This window comes from Pleurodeles waltl, chromosome 3_2 (assembly GCF_031143425.1).
Source record: "Pleurodeles waltl isolate 20211129_DDA chromosome 3_2, aPleWal1.hap1.20221129, whole genome shotgun sequence".
Lineage (NCBI taxonomy): Eukaryota > Metazoa > Chordata > Amphibia > Caudata > Salamandridae > Pleurodeles > Pleurodeles waltl.
Genome location: NC_090441.1, coordinates 19,832,745 through 19,852,373, shown reverse-complemented (window position 1 = coordinate 19,852,373; position 19,629 = coordinate 19,832,745). Strand labels below are relative to the sequence as shown.

The 19,629-nt window shown below is 42.9% G+C and overlaps 1 long non-coding RNA gene across 1 annotated transcript in view; it reads left to right on the top strand.

The window, feature by feature from the left end:
- Positions 1-19,629, top strand: part of LOC138286741 (uncharacterized) — a 96,667-nt gene that overhangs the window by 29,902 nt on the left and 47,136 nt on the right. The window contains exon 2 of the long non-coding RNA XR_011202043.1: positions 18,501-18,713. This is a non-coding gene — a long non-coding RNA (uncharacterized lncRNA). The remainder of the gene's footprint in view (positions 1-18,500; positions 18,714-19,629) is intronic.

Genomic DNA, 19,629 nt, shown 5'->3' with positions numbered 1-19,629 from the left:
GACGGGTGCAGTTGCACCCGTCGCGAATTTCAGTGTCTGCAAAGCAGACGGGGGCCCCGCGACACCCCATACCGCCATCCTGTTCCTGGCAGGAGAACCGCCAGGAACAGGATGGCGGTATGGGGTGTCAGAATCCTCCATGGAGGATTCATTTGGGCAGCGGAAAACCGGCGGGAGACCGCCGGTTTTCCACTTCTGACCACGGCCGAACCGCCGCGGTCAGAATGCCCAGCGGGGCACCGCCAGCCTGTTGGCGGTGCCCCCGTCATTTTAGCCCTGGCGGTCTTGGACCGCCAGGGTTAGAATGAGCCCCTATGTGTTTTTTTTAAATTGGAACGGGTTATTCCTGTAAGTATCTCTAGAAGGAATGATACGAGATAATACTACTTCAACTCAAATGATTTGCGAATGATGAGTGGTAATGAATTATTTGGTTATATATATTTTATTCAGCACTGAGGAAGTCCCTGTGCAGGACAAAATGCATTGGCCGAGCTGCTAATGTGGTTTGTAAAGAAACTTTGGATATACAATAAAGAGGATTTAAATGAAATTTGGATTGTTGGTGGATCCCTTTTTGTTTGTGAAGGACTGCATAAGGAAATGAGAATTACTGATGCAATTATATGTACTTTGGCTTAAGAGCATATATTGATATGGATATTAGCTTATGTGTTTGACACATGTGGACATAATGTAAGTACAAAAGCCACAAAATAACATATTTAGTGCCTCCTCTAAAATGAGGTGTTGATTAGACAATTGGGGTTTTAAGCTGCTAAACTTGGTAGAGGAAGGGCACCAGTTTAATTTAAATTTACTCACTTGATCTGTTGGCTGTAACAAGACCATAGTTGTCATTGCACATAGAAAACTGGTTAGAGGCACAAGTAGCTCTAGCAAGAACGATCAGTTCAGCCACCTGTGCAGAAGTTACACTGCACAAATTGGAGGCTTCCACATCCCTTCCAATGCGCACACAGCATGGGCAGCCCTCAGAATTACTCGTCAATCTCTTAAACAAGAGCTATCCACAAACAAAGTATAATCGGCTGTTCTAGAGGGATATCGTGAATGTCAGGTCTTGGCTAACAATCTGCCCCTCTTCTCAGGCACCGTCATTGTGATTGATCAGAACCTAGATTTCCCAAACTCTTGAAAACCTGCAACTTTGGAAACTTCCAGTGCTTGTGGTTTTGCTGAACATTTGGATTCAGGTTTGAATTAAACCTCGGGTTGGCCATATTTTGTTGCATCATTGGGGCTTGGAGCATACTAGCATTATGAGATCTTTGCATTTGCATATTCTACATTGGCATCACATTCATGTTTGACATATGACCATCGTTTTGCATTCTAGTTTCCAGTGACCCACCTTGTTATAGTAATTGCACAGTGTAGTCTTTTTAAACATCTCAATGTCTATCCCTGAATTCGGAGCAGCAGGCATACCCTGCCCTCTGCTCTGCAGAATACCATTCCCATTCTGCATCATCTGATTATTTCCTTGATAGCTAACTCCCTTTGTTCCCTCACCAACACCAGGGCCATAAGAATTTGCCATATATGGGCCATTCTGAAGTCTTTTCTGGGCCAACTTGGTGTGGACTAACATGAATTTCTCCTTAATTTCCCACCTCTCACTTTTAAATCGCCACTGCAATACTTTACGTATCGCAGGGTTTAGTTGAGAGGTTTTGACTGCCAAAAAATTACATTTTGCTGAATATGAGATCTAATCTCTGGGCCCAAGCCAAGAGCTAACTGACACACAAAATGACTAAGATTTCCTCTGGATTTTCAAAGCCAATAAACTGCCTGAAAACCTGCATCAGCCTTTCGTAATAAGCATGCACAGACTCTTTACACTCTTGGGTAGTCCTTGAGATTTTCAACCAGTCTTTTTCTGTGGAACCTTGGTTTTCAAACAGACAATCAACTTGTTGTATTTTTCCAGGACAACAGGTGAAGGTGAATTAGTATGAGGAACTCAGTAGCTTATCAGTCAGTCACTGTGCTGATACCTTGCAGTACTTCCTAAAGATCAGTAGGAACTACAATATCAAAGAAAGTATTCAAACACTCCCAAAGCACCTTTGAAATGTTCACAAACTTCTCAACTTGGGTGTACCACAGGCCAAGATTTTCACTCAGTTTTGGGAATTGACTTGTAAACCTGAAAATATTGTCACAACTTCAAGGTACATGCACATATCCATCTCCATGCACCTCTCTTAATGCCTAAGCTTTGACCTTTGTATCACCTTTACTATTTTCCATAACTGGCCCTCTTGTATCATTCTTTGTCTTTTTCCTTTCCTTCTGGGTCCACCAGCCCTTAATCTTTTAATGTCAATCCACTTCTGAATGCTACCAACTAACTCCTTCAACTGCAATTTAATACCTGTGTCCACATGTTGTTGATAGTATATTTGCTTATGAACATCCTGAAATTCTTCTTTAGGTTCTGACTTTTAGAGAAATCAACCCCAAACTCTGTAGCAAACCCCTCCAATTTCTCACAACTTTCACAGGCACGTCTAGCAGCCTCCTTGCTCAGGAATCAAAGTTCCTCCTCATTGTACCTATCTATGAATCCCAAATCAAGATTTCCTTAAATAAGTTCTCTGAATTCTTCCTTCAGTCTCAAAACATACAGCCCAATTGAAGCCCACACCCTCTGGGGTTTGTGGTTCTTTCCCAAACCTCTATGAAAGGCACACCCACAATGAGAGTCCCTCCTGTTTGGGGTAATGCCCCCAAATCTAGAGTACTACCAAAACCTGATGTACCAAGGGTTGCAGTGACTGTGTACATACCTGGGGCAGTAATAATAACAGTAGCACTTGTAACTCTGGAACAATAAGGGCTAAACCTCCCTGGGGGGGAATCTTATCAACGGGTGCACTCGCACCCACACCTATGGGCTGTGGGGACACTCTGGCCCGTGGGACAGTGTTATATGGAGGTGGTGGCGAAGGCAACAAATCATTCAAAAAGTCATCACTGCAGTCACTGTCACTAGTCTCAGCTCTCTCCTCTTAGTTTGCACCCCTCACAATTTCTTTCTCTATACTCTTCCTCCTGCTATTGGAGGATACATCTCTGTACCCCCATCACATTTTCCCTATATTCCTGGTGATCTCCATCCAGTTTTATCTCGAGTCAACTGCAAACTTTATTTTTCATTTCTGTCGATATTTATTCTTATCTTATGCATGTGTGGCATGCTGCCATGTGTTCAATGCCACATATTGAGCACGTCCTGGAGAGGGGTTCATTTCATACAACACTCGCCTTATGTTTACAATTACTCTCAAATCAAGGATGCCATATGGGGTAAACTATGATGTTATTCAATAGTTTGACTAAGATACACGTGTATAACCTGACTATGGCTGTCATGTCATGTGTGGGAGTGTTCACCATAGCGTCATCCTTGCCCATACAGGCAGGTATTCTTACTTAATTTCTAAACAAAGCTCTTAATTTCTTGAAAAATCTTGTCTTAATTCTTTGCGAAGCACAAAATCACGAAAGTTTAGTTGAAATAACCAGCAGTTCCCAGCAAATCACAATGCAATACACAACAACACCAACATCCAATTCTAGCGTGACACCACTGAATGTCCACTCACAAAGCAGCACTCAATGATGCAATGGCCAATCCCAGCATTGCACATAGACCAACCATCCAATACCAGCAGTGCACTTTATGAAATAACTCGCAACACCTCACTGAAGCTTTCACTACATAGTGATCTGCTTCACATAAACAAATTATCAAAAATCAAAAACAAAACAATCCAAAGTCAGTGACCAATCGAAGGGAAACAAGATGTAACACCCTACTGGTACTATGACACACACCAAAAGAATTCTAGACAAGTGGGAAAATCACCCTGACTAGTGCAGTCTACTTCTGTGCACAAAGGATCAACCAAACACCAATCTCAATTAGTGCACCCTCACAATAGAAGTGGAGTAAATCCTGATCTTGGTGCAGCCGATAGTGACACACGGTCCAACACCTCAAACTTAACAGACAAGTAAAACGTTAATATCACTCAGCATCTAACACAGCAACTCAGAGTACAATAAATCCGGCAACCAAACTTCAGCCCTTTGCAGCAAGCAGGTTTATTTTCAGAAGCACACACAACATACACAGAAAGGCATTCCAATTCTCAACTTCAGCACAGAGCCCTTCTGGACATAGTTTGACACCACACCACAAAATACACTAACTCATCAAAACAACAAACACTGCAACTCTTGACAAAGCATAATCAACAATGCACAGCTCTACTTATACTCACTCTCCCAGGACACTGCAACCTGCCAATACTCTTGCATTGAAAAATGGAAACTCGGGAAAACAGGTGAATTTGGGGTAGATTCTAAATGTCTCTGGAGCAAATTCTAAAATGCCTCCCCACATATAAACGACAACGATCCCTGACCACTAAACTCCACAGATCCCTGAACCTTAAAAGCTCTTTCTAACCCTAAACTCCACCCGTTTCTGAACCCTAAAAACCCTCACCTCTCCAAAGCTCCACCCATCTCTGACCCATAAATGTCACCCATGTCTGCACCCTTAAAACCCTTTCTACTCTTAAACTCTGTCCAACTCTTAACCCAAAACCCAGTCACTACACCTAAACTCCACCCATTCCTGAATCCCAAAAAACTCCTTTCTACGCCCAACCCCCACCCATCCCTGAACCCCTCCTTTACCACTCCTAAACTCCATTCATCCCTGAACCCTAAAACCCCCACACAGCCCCTAAACACCACCTATTAATGACCCCTAAAGCACTTCAGCCTCTTTAAGCCCCCCATCCTTGAACCCTATAAACTCTTTCCCATATAAACTCCACCTATCCCTGAACCCTTAAAACCCTGCACCACCCTCATCCATACCCATTTCTGAACACTAAAAACCCTTTACCTCCCCCAAACTCTAACCGACATTGAATCTTAAAAACACTTACCAACTCCTCAACACCCTAAACTTCATCTATCTCTGACCCCTAAAGAATCCTCACTATCCCTCAACTCCACTCATCCATGAGCCTTAAAAATGGCTCAACACCCTAAATTCCATCCATCCCTGAACCCTAAAAACCCTAAAAAACCCTCATAGCTGGGTACACATCACCCATCCCTGAACCCAAAAATCCCTCAGTACACCTAATATCCACCCAAGTGTGTGACTTTGGATGTTTCCTTAAAATTATCTTTTCATTAAAATGTTTCCTTTAATGTTTGATTTATTTGTATTTCTTTCAAATTGTCCTTTCTTAAAATTGGGTTGACATGATTTGGTTTACTCCAATCTGATTTCTCAGTTTTAGTTTTTCCATTGATGCACATAGATCTGGAGCAGAAATCGCACCACTGACATGGAAGCCCAACCTCATATGTGGACTGCAGTGTCTATTTATACCATTCACATTAAATATGAAATTATATGAATGCCACAAGCAACAATCTGTCATAGTTGGGCTGCAGTTTAAAACACTGAAATGACACATGGAAAGGAAAAGAATCATTGCCATCTAGGGAAAACATTTTTTATATATTCATAATTCACTCTTAAAGTGTGTTATATGAGAACACAGGGCAGGTTACTTATTATTAGGGTTCCAGGTTTTATGGCATTTATGTGTTTTAAAGATTTCTGTCTGTAATTGCTCTTTATGTATGTATTTAGCCTTACCTTTGTGTGATTTGTAAAAAAACCTCCATTTATCCATATTGTTTTTTAACCGATACAGTTACATTTACAGTTGCGTGGCTCAGAGGTTTGTGTGCAATAGGAAGCCACATGTAACACTCACATGCAAATACATTGATATGACATTAGCTTTTTAGTACATATGTAACTGTTTAAAGTTTCATTAGGAAAACATGCCCTTTTTTAACTCCCTTGCACATCAGTCTGAACATCTATTAATCTAGCAGTTATGATCGACAGCATCAAATGTCACTTAAGAGAAGACTTATTTTCTGTATTTTTCTAGATTTAAAATAAATACAGATGGTGAAGTAGACATTTTTCTATCTATATTCATCTGTTAGAAATCAGTAAAAACCGATAACTGTCTGCCTATAGAAAAGCAGCACACTCGATACTTGAAAAGTGGGCCCTCACAGTAACTGCATGTCGAACAGATGTTATCACTATGTAGGTTTAGGCTATATTCCCAGGGAACAGGAACGAGTATGAATAAAATCCTTAATATCTTCTGCTGGCAAAATGCTAACAAAATGAATCAAAGTTATTTTCCACTTAGTTTCTAATCTAATTTAACCCTGAAATAAGATTTTAAACAACTTTTGCCCTCATTATGAACAAGGCGGTGTTTACCGCTGTGTTCATGCTGGCAGTCATTTCACTGACCGCCAGCCCCCCTGGAACCCTGCCAGCCACATAAAGAACATTCTGCTGGGCCGGCGGGCAGAAACATTGTTTCCGTCTACCGGCCCAGCAGAATGCATGGCCAGGACATTGCCTGCGGCTCTACATGGAGCCCCGTCAATGCCTCTGTGCGGCAGGTGCAGCTGCATCCGTCGCGCAGATCACTGCCCGTAAATCAGGCAGTGACCTGTGTGATGGGGAACTGCACAGGTGCCCCTGCACTGCCCATGCCAAGGGCATGGGCAGTGCAGCTGCCTCCAGGGGGGCCCCGGAGCACCCCTTCCGGCAGCCTTTTCCTGGCAGGAGAACCGGCCAGGGAAAGGCTGGTGCCAGAAGGGATCATTATCTGAGGGGCAGCTCTGCTTGCAGCGCTGCCCTGTCGGACAATGATTCCCTCCACCGTCAGGCTGCCTATTGGTGGCAGCCTGTCGGTGGAGGAGGGCTGCCTGTGTTGTTTATATGGCAGTTCAGACTGCCATGCCAGTGGCGGTCTTTTCACCAGTTGCCGGCATGGCAGTCTGAACCGCCGGGAATCATAATGACCCCCTTTATCTTAAAGATAGTTTTAGAAAGATTTACTTTGTGCTGTCTGTGCCAAAACTGGCTGGGAACCAGTACTGCTACTCATCTTACCTACAAAAGTCAAGACACATTCCTGGGTGGACCTAATAACAGTAGCCATTTTGGAATTTGGGCTTCAGAAACTTTTTACCGAACAGGAAAGAGGAAGTGTTGTAAAACACGATGGTCAAAGGAGAAGAAAGTAGATTTGGGTAAGAAAACTTTTTAGTGCACAGGAAAGACCTGTACTTCACTAACACTTCCTCAGAAACCAGGAACAATAGGCTTGAAGAAAAAAGGTCTGGATGGAGGGAAATGGCTGAAGGAATTCCAGTACTACTCAGGTACTAGAACTCCTTTCCAGGGGTTAGATGGCTGACCTCTTTTTTGCCTCCCATAGGGACATAAGAAGCAGAGGCACTCCTGACTCCAAGAGAGCTCAGCTGCTGGCAAAGGACTGGACCTTTCAGAACCCCTGGCTGGAGAGATACCCAGTGCTTATAACCCTGTTCTGTGAATCTGAGTGCTGCAGGAGTGACTAGGAGGAGCTTTCCCAGCAGCATGGATTCCTCCTCTGTGGGACCAGAACAAGGGGTTGAGACGTGCCCAGGGAAGGCACACTGAAGGAAGGCAAGAAAACTAGGTCTGCCCTGCTCTGTGCTCTGAGCTTTTTGATGAGTGAGTACAGGTTCAGCGGGCATCACAATAAATGTATTTGGCTTCGTGGTACCCTGCTTGCCTACAGCTTTGTCATGCTGAAAGAGTTTAAACAACAAAAAAGTGACTATATCTGAATGGAAAACCTTAGACTATGGTGAAGCGACAAACTTATCCCAGCAACAAAGAAACCTCGGCGGCTAAAGAAATCTATGCTTGTCATGCTGAGTGCCTTTGGTACCAAATTCACCGGTTTTAGCAGGAGCTCAACGTATCCAACTTCGAGGAACACTCCCCAGCTTCAGTCTTGGACTTTGACCCATGGAAGTATTTTGACTTCTAAGGTAAACCTTTTGCCTCTGGAATTTGGTGGAGGGGCAGGGTGGGCATTTGGTGCTATTTCCTTAGCCCAAAATGCACCCTTGCGTCTAAAAATGGATGTGAGAATGCATTTTGCACTAGGAAATAGCTTTGCCAAATATCAAATGTACTTACAGTGCATACCCCTCGGGTCCTTACATACTCTGCAGGGATTACTGCAGAGCATGTAAGGTAGCCGAGGGGTACGCACTGTAAGTGCATTTGACATTTGGCACTGCTCTGCATACCCTTCGGCACCCTTACATACTCTGCAGGAAAGTTTAATCTGCAGTGATTTTTAAACATAGAGGGACTGCACCCCTATTCCAGCCCTGTTTAAAAAACGCACACCACAATCAATTTGAGCCATGTCTTGTTAATAAATCACTGCCATTTTCCCATTATGGCCACTTACCACATCATTACCAGTTTCCTTAATGCCCAATTACCTACGTCCATTATGGCCTGCTTTTACTATACCAGGTCAGGATATCAATACCTAGTTAAATTACATTTATTGGGCACATACCTAGTCACTGTTATGAAAGTTTACATATCTGGACTTAAGTTACAAATTTAAATTACGACACCAGTTGGTACCTGGTGCCACTGGTTGCGCACCCTTACACTGGACTGATTAACTTCCCACCCTTTTTTGTGATATTCTGCTTTAAATAGTTACCTCACAGTTCAGATTGCACCCATTTAGCACTTCATGGTCATCTTCCAGTATGTCCAGTTAATCATTTTGACCAATCTTCATAATCGGTTGAATTATATTTGGTTACTAGAACTTGATCAGTAGCAATATTGTTAACTAAACTCATCATTATCAGTTGTACAGTTTCTGCTCTCTAAGTATAATTTGGAAAATTCCCATGAGTCCGCTTAGCCGTCCACTACCAATTTCTATTGTATCTCTTTAGCACATTGGATTCACTTTCAATTTTGTGTACTTAGCATTTTTAGAACATTTGCCATTATACTCAATTAGGGGTTGACAGCTAATTTCTATTATGCCAACATGTAACATATCACTGCCACTTTCGTTTCTACTCAGTTAATATACTGCAACTCATTCCTATTATAACCAGTAAACACGTGTTGGCCAATTTGCAGTTTTACACATCGTTACAAGTTGGTATTAATATCATTTATCACATTGCTCCTGTTGCCTAATGCACATGCGCCACAACACTTCGAAGTGTTATGCTTAATTAGTACATCATGGCCAGATTCTACTTTGCCCAGAGCTCATAGAACTAATTTCACTATTAACGCATCGTGGACATTTACCATTATACTGAGTTAGTACACCATTACTAACTTCCCTTGTACCCAATTGGCATGCCACCAAAAGTTGCCACTACGCACTGGAAACACAATAGAACACTCTGCCATTGTCTCTATTTGATGCATCATGACTAGATGATAGTCTTCCATTAAAGCCAATCTGTACTTTATGACCAAAGTCAATCTGCCACGTTAACACACCATGATTAATTGCTGTTGTTTGAGGTGAATATTCTGACCTCCTGCCATATTGTGCAGTTGCCTCAGTGTACCCAGATTCCACTATGACTAATATGCACATCATGGTCAATAGATGTTAAGTTCAATTACCACAAAGTACAAATTTTCCATTATCATAAAACAATTTACAACGCATGACAATTAGCTTCTACAGAGACCAGGCATCTGCACTAATTACGATATCATGAACCTACTAGCTGCAGTTTCATAAACAGGAGTCTGTAAACATGTAAACCATATTTATGCACACTTGCTAAAAGTTAGTTGCAGTTGGCTGGTCCCTGCACCCAGATTTCACCATTTGCAGTGAGGATTGGCTGCAGGGCCTGGTTTTCAGCCACCCTGTCCACATAGTTACCTAATGCCGCAAGTTATAGTTACTTTAAATAACTCTAACTATAACTGCTGAATTTCTCTGGTTTTGTGTGAGTAAATTCAGAACCTAAGTATAACACCCCTGTAACCTTTGTTTTTTTAACTGAATACCTTTGTTTTTTTTATAATTCTATTTCCTAACTATACTGACTCTGTAACCTTTGTTTCTTTCAGTGAATTTCTATGTTTTTTTAACGTAAAGTAATTTTCATTACTATGGGGGTCATTCCGACCCTGGCGGTCCATGACCGCCAGGGCGGAGGGCAACGGAAGCACCGCCAACAGGCTGGCGGTGCTTCCTGGGCGATTCTGACCGCGGCGGTAAAGCCGCGGTCAGAAAAGGGGAGCGGGCGGTTTCCCGCCGGTTTCCCGCCGGTTTCCCACTGGCCCAGGGAATCCGCCATGGCGGCGCTGCTTGCAGCACCGTCATGGGGATTCCGACCCCCTTCCTGCCAGCCTGTTTCTGGCGGTATCCACCGCCAGAACCAGGATGGCGGGAACGGGTGCCGTGGGGCCCCTGGGGGCCCCTGCACTGCCCATGCCACTGGCATGGGCATTGCAGGGGCCCCCTAACAGGGCCCCACAAAGATTTTCACTGTCTGCTTTGCAGACAGTGAAAATCGCGACGGGTGCCACTGCACCCGTCGTACCCCTGCAACTCCGCCGGCTCTATTCGGATCCGGCTTCATTGTTGAAGGGGCTTTCCCGCTGGACCGGCCGGCGGTCTTCTGGCGGTCGCCCGCCGGCCCAGCGGGAAAGCCGGATTGGCCGCCGCGGTCTTTCGGCGGGAACCGCTTGGCGGGCGGCGACCGCCGACTGCCGCGGTCAGAATGACCGCCTATATGTTAATCCAACCTCTGCTGAAGGTCGTGTGTGGCAGGGCCTGGCTGCAGGGCCTGGCTGGCCAACCGCCTATATCGACCCAACCCCTCGTGGCCTGTCTTTCTGGGTATGTGAATAGGTGTGAGAGTGTCGGTCTTGGTGTGAGAGTGGGTGTGAGAGGGTGTCTCTGGGTGTTACAGTAGGTGTGAGAGTGTCTCTGTAAGTGGGTGTGTGAGTGTCTGTATGGATCTGTGAGTATCAGTGTGAAAGTCTGAGTGGGCCTGTGAGTAGGTGTGGGAATGTCTGAGTGGGTCTGTGAATGGGTGCATGAGTGTCTAAGTGGGCCTGTGAGTGAATGCATCAGTCTCTGAGTAGGTGCATGAGTGTCTGAGTGGGTCTGTGAGTGGGTCCATGAGTTTCTGAGTGGGTCTGTGAGTGAGTGTCTGAGTCTCTGAGTGGGTCTGTAAGTGGGTGCATGAGTCTTTGAGTTGAGTGGGTCTGTGAGTGGCTGCGTGAGTCTCCGAGTGGGTGCATGAGTGTCTGAGTGTGTCTGTGAGTGGGTGTGTGTGTGTGAGTGGCTCAGTAGCTGTGTGAGTGACTCTTCCACAAAGGAAACTCACCTGCCCTTTTATCCAACAAGAGGCCACAGTTTTGCATGAAATGCCTACCCAAGTGGAGTTTTTTCTGCCTCCTTGGGTAAATGTCCAATAGGTTTTCCATGCTACAACTGTGTAATGGGCCACGAGGAGATGTCACTGTGACCCTGTGTGCGTTTTGGCAATATGATTGTTCCCAGTGCCTGTTTTTCTCTAGTATTATATGAGAACATGAATCCTTCTATAGAGAGGCCAACAAGACTATAAAGACCTAAATCTCCAACAAACCAGGCTCCTTACTCCTATCTATATAAAGTAAGTGCTTCTTTGTTTCGTTAAGATGTTCTCATATTCCTCAGTATCACGAACGGGCCATCAAAACCAGTGGGAAATGCACTGGGGGCCCCTTTGGGAAGCTGTATATCATCCTGGCAAAAGGGGAAGACCTTTGCAAACCAGAAGGGTGGACAGTGTGGGGCCAATCGGGTGCAGCTTCCAGGTGATTTACACATTTGCATACTTGTAGCAATTTAAAGAACCATGCACTCTAGGGGAGGGGAGCCATGCGGCCCCCATCGTGTTGTCGATTTTGGCTTAGGAACCTGATCCCCTGGGACCCACCACTATTCAATGGGAGAGGGGGGCTGTGCGACCCCCTCCCCTGGCAGATTTAGGCCTTAAGGACCCCATCCCCAGGGGCCCACCACTATTCAATGTGGAGGGGGGCCGCATGGCCCCTGGCCCCCCTCCTCGGGCTGATTTTGACCCCAGGGACACCATCACAAGGGGCCTGGCCATATGTCCTGAGTACCCGCCAGGGCACCAAGTGTGCAATGGGACTGCGGGGGAGCCTCAAGGCCCCTGAAGTTCCAGCCGGCTCCCCATGTCCTTCGGGAGCAGGCATTGCTCCTGCACACAGGGAGCTGCTAAACATGCAGCTCCCGGTGTTTTTTACCACTTTTATCTGAGCCTCTGATCAACACCCCCTTGTCTTGGGCTAGTTTGACCATAATGTTTCTGAAGCTCTTATCTGCCTAATTTGATTTAACCTTGATTTATGGGGCATATATCTGCACAAAGTGTTTTGCACTGTTTGTACATTTGGTTTTCTTCTGTTTATGTCTATGATGACGTTAGACACATGTGACTATAAACATGTTCGCAAAAATTGTCGGATATTGATATTGACAAAGGCAGGCCCCCTGCTGAGACGTGTTTATCCATTTTCTGATGCCGCAATAAAGGAGTATAAGAGAGCTGATTGCCCCAAGTGACTGCCGTACTTTGTCAACTTAGGAGCATTTGGTATTATAAGGTGACGTACAGTGAGGTGCAACGAGGCAGGCACCCCTGATGGTTTGGTGCAGGTTGGCGGTCGCCATCAGCTGGAGGATATATCTATACACTCCCTCACGCTCTCACCTAGTGAGCACCCACATATTCAGCAAAAGAGTGCAAAAAAATACAAAACTGTGAATGGCCGACATGTTTTGGCTAAACGCCTTGCACTGGGCCTTCATACACACACACACACATATATATATATATATATATATATATAGTCACAGAAAAAACAAAGGTTAAAGTAATGTTACAGTTAGGTGTGATAAAAAGATTTGTTTTTGTTTAAAAAAAACTTTCAAAATACGAGGGTTAAAGTGACATTATAGTTAGGTAACTATGTCAGTCACAACATTAACATGTTGAACTAAAACAAACACAGAAAGTCACCAGTTATAGTTAGCAGAGCTAACTATAACTTGTGTTCCCGCCATGCACTGCTTATGATATCACATGTAACATCACTCATGACATGCTCTATTACATCATCATTTGTGACATTACTGATGACACCTAGAATGACATAATTGATTACATCACTGATGACATCACTGATTACATTATTGATGACATCATCCAAAGAGTGTGCTAGTTTGTTTTATAGTTTACATAGTGGTGAGTATCTACCATATTACTTTTTTACCTAATATTGTTCAGCCTGTATCCAGCTAATGGGTGTAAGTGTTTACAAAACATATGGGCTCCCAATGCATCATAGGTGTGTATAGCTATTGAACATTTTATAAATCTTTGTATTGAAGAGTAGTTCTGTTTGAATGTGACAGTTGACAACTTGCATTCAGTATGTTCCACACAAGCTTTTTGGCTCTGCAGAAAAAGTTTGCAAATACGGCACAGATTCTACATACTAAGTACTGTGAGCATCCTTGAGTTATTAAACAGAATTGTCTCAGCATGACAATTTCTACATAACATAAAAATTTCTACATAGCACCAGGTACTAACCTATGTACATGTGCTTGCTTTGCTTCAGAAGATGGGTTAGCTGTAAAGTTTTCATCACAGTATGAAGGTTGTAAGAAGAATGAACTTTAGCACCTTCAGATCTTGGTTATTTTAAGTTAATAGTCTTTCTTTGGACACGTTTTGCATAGGGTGTACACTGTTCTTAGTAGACAGTTTTTAATACTCCTTGGTGTATTTATCATGAGAGTTTCACTGTCTGCAAACAGTGTAAACTCTCTCCATAGAGAAAACACTGTTTACAGTACCCACTTTTCTACTCATTTCCAATTCATTTCTCAATGTAGGTTCAGTGACAATGAGGGGTTTGGTACATTTAAAGATTGTCCATAGCAGGATATTAGTTATGTAACAGGGCTTGTGTATCTGGAGGAATTTGGTTTTCCCTGAATAGTTGTATACAGATTGAACACCGTGTGCAGTACAGGTTACCCTTTTATCTCTGGTTGATAGTCAACATGAACGTGGCTACCCATGAAGTGTATGGTATAGGGTCAATGTTGCCCAGAAAACAAGCTTACCAGGTTTTTAACCATTTATCCATTAATTGTTCCCCTGATTCCTCTTATTTCCCCCAAACCTCCCAATTTCTTCATTATCAAGCCTTCACTGGCAACACTCACCTGTTAGCTTTGGGTTGCCTCATCTACCCTTGGGAGCTGCTTCTAGTTACTCTTAGTATTCTTGTGAAGGCTGCTGTTTTACATCTTGCACCTGGAAGACAGGATCAGAGTGAACACTCATTATCCCTTACCAATGAGCTCTGTCTTACTAGATCACATCTTAAATGCCAAGCTATTTATGAAGCTTCGTCTTAAAGCATCCTGTCCAAATCCAAGAGGGTGACGAATGGAAGACTGCTTCTCACACTCGGTTTTTGTACTAGTGTATGTCTTTTGGACTGTGCAACATTTCAATATTTTATTGATCAAGTGTTGCAAGGATTTCTGGGTGTGTTCTGTATTGTATACTTGGATGATATTTTGATCTATTCAGTTTCCCTAGAGAAACACATAAGCGCCGGGAAACCTCCGGGTAGCTGTGCGCCATATAAATTCAATAAATAAATAAATAAATAAATAAACACATACAACATGTTAAAGTGTAATTAGAGTGATTAAGAGATTATCATCTCTTTTCTAAAATGAGTTCACCACACTACTACTGTAAGATTTTAGGAGTACAAAATCACATCAGGGGACATTTAGATGAATGAAAACTCGGTTTCAGCAGTTGCTTAATGGCCCTATCTAACACAGTCAAGGTAGTTCACAGCTTTTTGACTTTTGACAATTTTTGAAGGTTCATTCGTCAGTTTTTCAGAATTATAGGACCCACAACTAAGTTAGTACATGGAGCCAGTAATCTTTGATTTGTCAAAAGAATGGAATCTGACCTTTTGTTTCTTAAAAACACTTTTTGTGTACCTATTTTACAACATCCTAATGTAGAACACCCATTTATTGTGGAGACAGATGCTTCTTATCATGCTATCTGGTGGGGGAGGCTAGTCTCAGAGAGTCTGGAATACTGGAGCGATTCTCCCAGTAGCTTGTATCTCTAAAAGAAAACACTGATGGACTTGCAGATCACAGAGTTTTGCAGTTCCTTAAATCAACTAGAGCACTAACTCCTCAATAACCCAAGTGGACCTTGCTCTTTTCTGATTATGATTTTGTAATCAACCACAGGCCAGACCCTAACAATGGTAAAGCAGATGCTCTGTCCTGAGAGAATTCACTAGAAAATGAGAATCATTTGGTTGACGGTCCAAAATAATCTTGTCCCCTAAAGTGTCATTTGACCATCCTTTCGCCTTGATTAATGTGGATTCATTTCTGACTAGTGTGCTTACCGAAACTCATCTATTGATACAGAAAACTGAGTCAAGGAACAAGAAGGTGGATATAAAAAGGACGGTTACATCTTAAGCCAACAAATACACCATAATAGGCCATAACACCCACCTTCATATGTATGTCCACCCATTATTGTATGATCTTCCCCCAGCATTACACATAACTGCGCTCTTACCATGACATAGCCACACAATCAACTATATATGTCTAGACACACCAATATGGCAATCCCACAACTGTGTTTATCTATCCATGCCCAAAAACCTACTTCCATACACCCATCATCAAACATAAAATGCCTATTACTGCACCATTATATGCAAACACATTCAACAGCATATGTTGCCACTCCCTCTTTCAGCTAGTTCATGTGTCATTACCTCCTTGTGTCATTCTTTGATTATGTGAGTTTGCCTTCCTTACACAAGCACACTTACCAAATAATACTGTTAGTTTATCTCCCTCTTCTGGGATGTGCGTAAGACGACCACCTACCAATGAATCTGTCTGTCTTCTAGGCAGGCTCCACAGGTCCTGGTTAGATGTGACCATGCTGTATTTTGTGCAAAGAAATCAGATGCTTTACAGGCTGTCTTAATTATTGTGCTTTGGTATGGCTTGTGCAGTAATAACTAGAACAATGAACGGGACACGGTGGCAGTATTACAGTCACTTAATGTAAATGTCACTAGTTCCGGCCCATTCTTTCTTGTTATAGTCAGTACACCACTTCCACATGGATTTACATGGCAGGTGTCACTACCAGGTGTGTTTTTTTCATTGGTGCCTGTGCTGGGTGTCTTTGAGTAGGCGAGCCATGCTATACACCTCTCTTAAAAACATGAAAGTTAATATTTTTTCATTATGCTGATGACATGCAACTCCCTTTTTCAAATGATGACACCTCTAATTCCAAGGTGCATTTTCAAGACACTATGCTATTTATCAGGGACTGGATGAACAGCAACCATCTAAAACTAAACTCTTATAATACAGAGATAGTAGTCACCAAAAATAGGTTTGACCATTGGCGTCCCTCCTTCAGGCCCAATGACATGAGTCCCTGTCCATCTCTTAAAAAGGCGGTAAAATGTCTTGGCCTTATTATTGATGAGAAAATTTCCTTCAAACAGTAGATTGGTTCAGTGATGTCTTCCTGCTTTTTCCAACTGCGCAAAGTTAAGATAAGGAAATTTCTTACCAATGATGCCTTGATTCAAGTTTTAATTGCCTTACTCATGTCAACAATTGACTATGCCAATTCCCTTTATCCACGTCTTCCTCAACATCTGAAGCGCAGGCTTCAGCTGATTCAAAATCAGGCTTCTTGGTTGATTTATCAACTCCCCAAACATTGCCATATCTCTCAAGTGACAAGAGAGCTTCATTGGCTCCCAGTTGCACAGGGATCCATGTACAATGCTTGTTGCACTATTTTAAAGGCTTGTCACACTAATAGTTCTGCTTTTTATCAAATCTTGGATCCACATGTAATCCCTCACTAGGGACCTTAGATCCACTCATCTACATTATTTTGTGGTTCCTCAATTTAAGAGGAATAGGACTGGTGGAGTCTGTTTCTCAGTCACTGCTCCTCGTGTCTGGAACTCCCTGCTTCTGGAAATCAGGTCAACCTTAAACTATAGAAAGTTCAGACAAATGTTGAAGACTTGGCCCTTTAAGCAAACCTATTAATTAGTATTCTGAGCTGTGCTGAGGCAGTTACCTAGCGCCAAGAAACCGTTTGGTGGATGTGTGCTTTAAAAATCATAGTAACATAACAGGGGAGAGGAGGAGGGAAGATTCCTTTTTTGTTGGGTAAAAAAGGAAAAAATGACAATAGATTTTCTGTCTCATGAAGATGGACTCACCACTTCTAACACTGACAGCAACGTGGAAGAAAGATTGAGTAGCAAAATGACTAGTAAATAATTGGAACTTTACACATGTTGTGTACTTATTGCACATCACGTACGACCCCTTCAACCAGTAGGGTCTTTTTCATCATTCTGCACTTTTCATTCAATCCATGGAGTTTCATTTACCCCATCCCAAATATGGGCAGAGAAGTCACAAAATCAGAGGTTAAATTGGGCAGTATCTGATGGGCACAACAATCCCATACTTTTTTAATTTACCAAAAACAGTGCTCCTACTTTATGTTAAAAGGCAGTTGTCCTGAGACGATTAATTCTGACATTAGAGATGCCTCCGATGAATTGCAAAGGAGGGCAGACTGTGATGCAAAGCCAAGGAAGGGACCAGTGGCGTAACATAAGCCCAAGGACCCCTGTGGTTCGGGGGGCACGGGTGGGCCGGGAAGGGAAGCCCCCTTCATGTACTTTGCAAGGGTGCCCCCTCCCTCAAGTTTTGTTACACCACTGGGAGGGACAGACAGCTAAACAAAAAACAAGCCTTCTTGCCAGGGTGCCGGCTGCCAGGAACAAATGTAATTGTGTGCAATTGGTTAATCAGAAAATGTAAAGGCTGCTGATAAGCCGTATTGGCTTTAATTGATGGGTCACTTGAAACTTCCTGATGACAACAATTTAATCTTTTTGAGAAGCATTGTAAGGGTGTTACCAGCTGAGCTGTGGAGTGTGTGCTTTTAATGGAGAGTTATAAAAAATATTTGCACTTGTTACAGTCTCTATATTACTAAACACTATAGTTTGGAAGCAATTTTTTATGAAAAACCTAAATCATTTTGCACATTTTATGGAAGTCTATCTCCTACACTGTGTGTAATGCTAATTTAAAATAATGACTGACTTATTCACAGTGCTTTCTGTCAGAGGCTGGGATCTCCCAACACGAAAAACACACCTCATTAGTCATTGCTGGACACCGCACCTATCAAATTTCAATTCTGTTGCTCTCTGGTTACACACACGAATATCTGCAGTGAGCCAATAGTGGTTTCATAATGTAAAATTGTGAAATCTCTAACTGATTAATTTAACTGGCATTTATTTTTCATTTAAGGTGTGTTCTTTCATATGCAGTTACCAGGGGCGGCTGGTGACATTTGAAAGCAGTGGGGCGTAAAAGTGTAGGATGAGTGCCCTGTGGCGAGCGAGCATGGTGAGAGAGCCCGATCGTCATGAGGTGGTTCGTGGGAATTCTCCACCAAGGGAAAATTTTGAAAAAAGAATTGGCAACTGGTGCAATTTCAAGCAAATTTGAGAAAACAAGAAGGTTAGTAAAGAAATTGTAAAAGTGTAGTTATGACATCAATAAAGCGATTTTATATGATAAGACCTAATTATATAATTTCTGGAAGAAAGGAGGAGGAGCTGGGGTCACAATGAATTAAGGTAAGTAATTCGGGCTTTACAAGAGTTTTGAAAACTGCTCCTAGCTCTTTATGGGGCCAAGTAAAGAGAGGCCTGATGAGAGCAAAGTCAAGGCTGGGGCGAGGTGGCAGAGACAAGTTCATGAAAAGGAAAAATGTGTCTAGAGACTGCTCCTTTATGGTCATAATATCAGATGATTTGTAGGCAGTGTTACACTTTTTTGTTAAATTAAGCACACAACCAAGTCATCAGGTAACCTTTGCTACATGATATATTGTTCTTTTTAGCCACACCTTTTATCCTGCACCCAAAAACTTACTGAACCCACCCATATTGCACTCAGAATCACAGACCCCACAGACAGTTGAGGAGCTTTGGGGCAGATTTACAAGAAAGCGGCACATCAGGTCCGATGCGTCACTTTTCTTGCGTCCTTCTTGCCCCCCCAACGGCACCCTGGTTGCGCCACATTTACAATGCAGCACACCATGGCGGTCGTTACCACAATAGCATCAAAATCTTTGAAAATTTGCTGCGTATAATCTCCAAAAAATGAATTATAGATAAGACTTACTACCAAATACCAACAGAAAAACCTGAACTAAATATAGCGTTACTGTGTGCACAAATAATATCACTGCCAGTGCATGCAGAGGACATCCTGTAGCATGTGCGTGGTGTACAGATTCATCATACATAGACAATTAACTAGGGCTCTTTAGAGGTTTGCTGGCAACTAACAGAAGCAAATAAGACTAGCCTGGCAACTGAACTTGCTGCTGTTTACTATTTATAGTGTTGCCATATGACTCCATTTC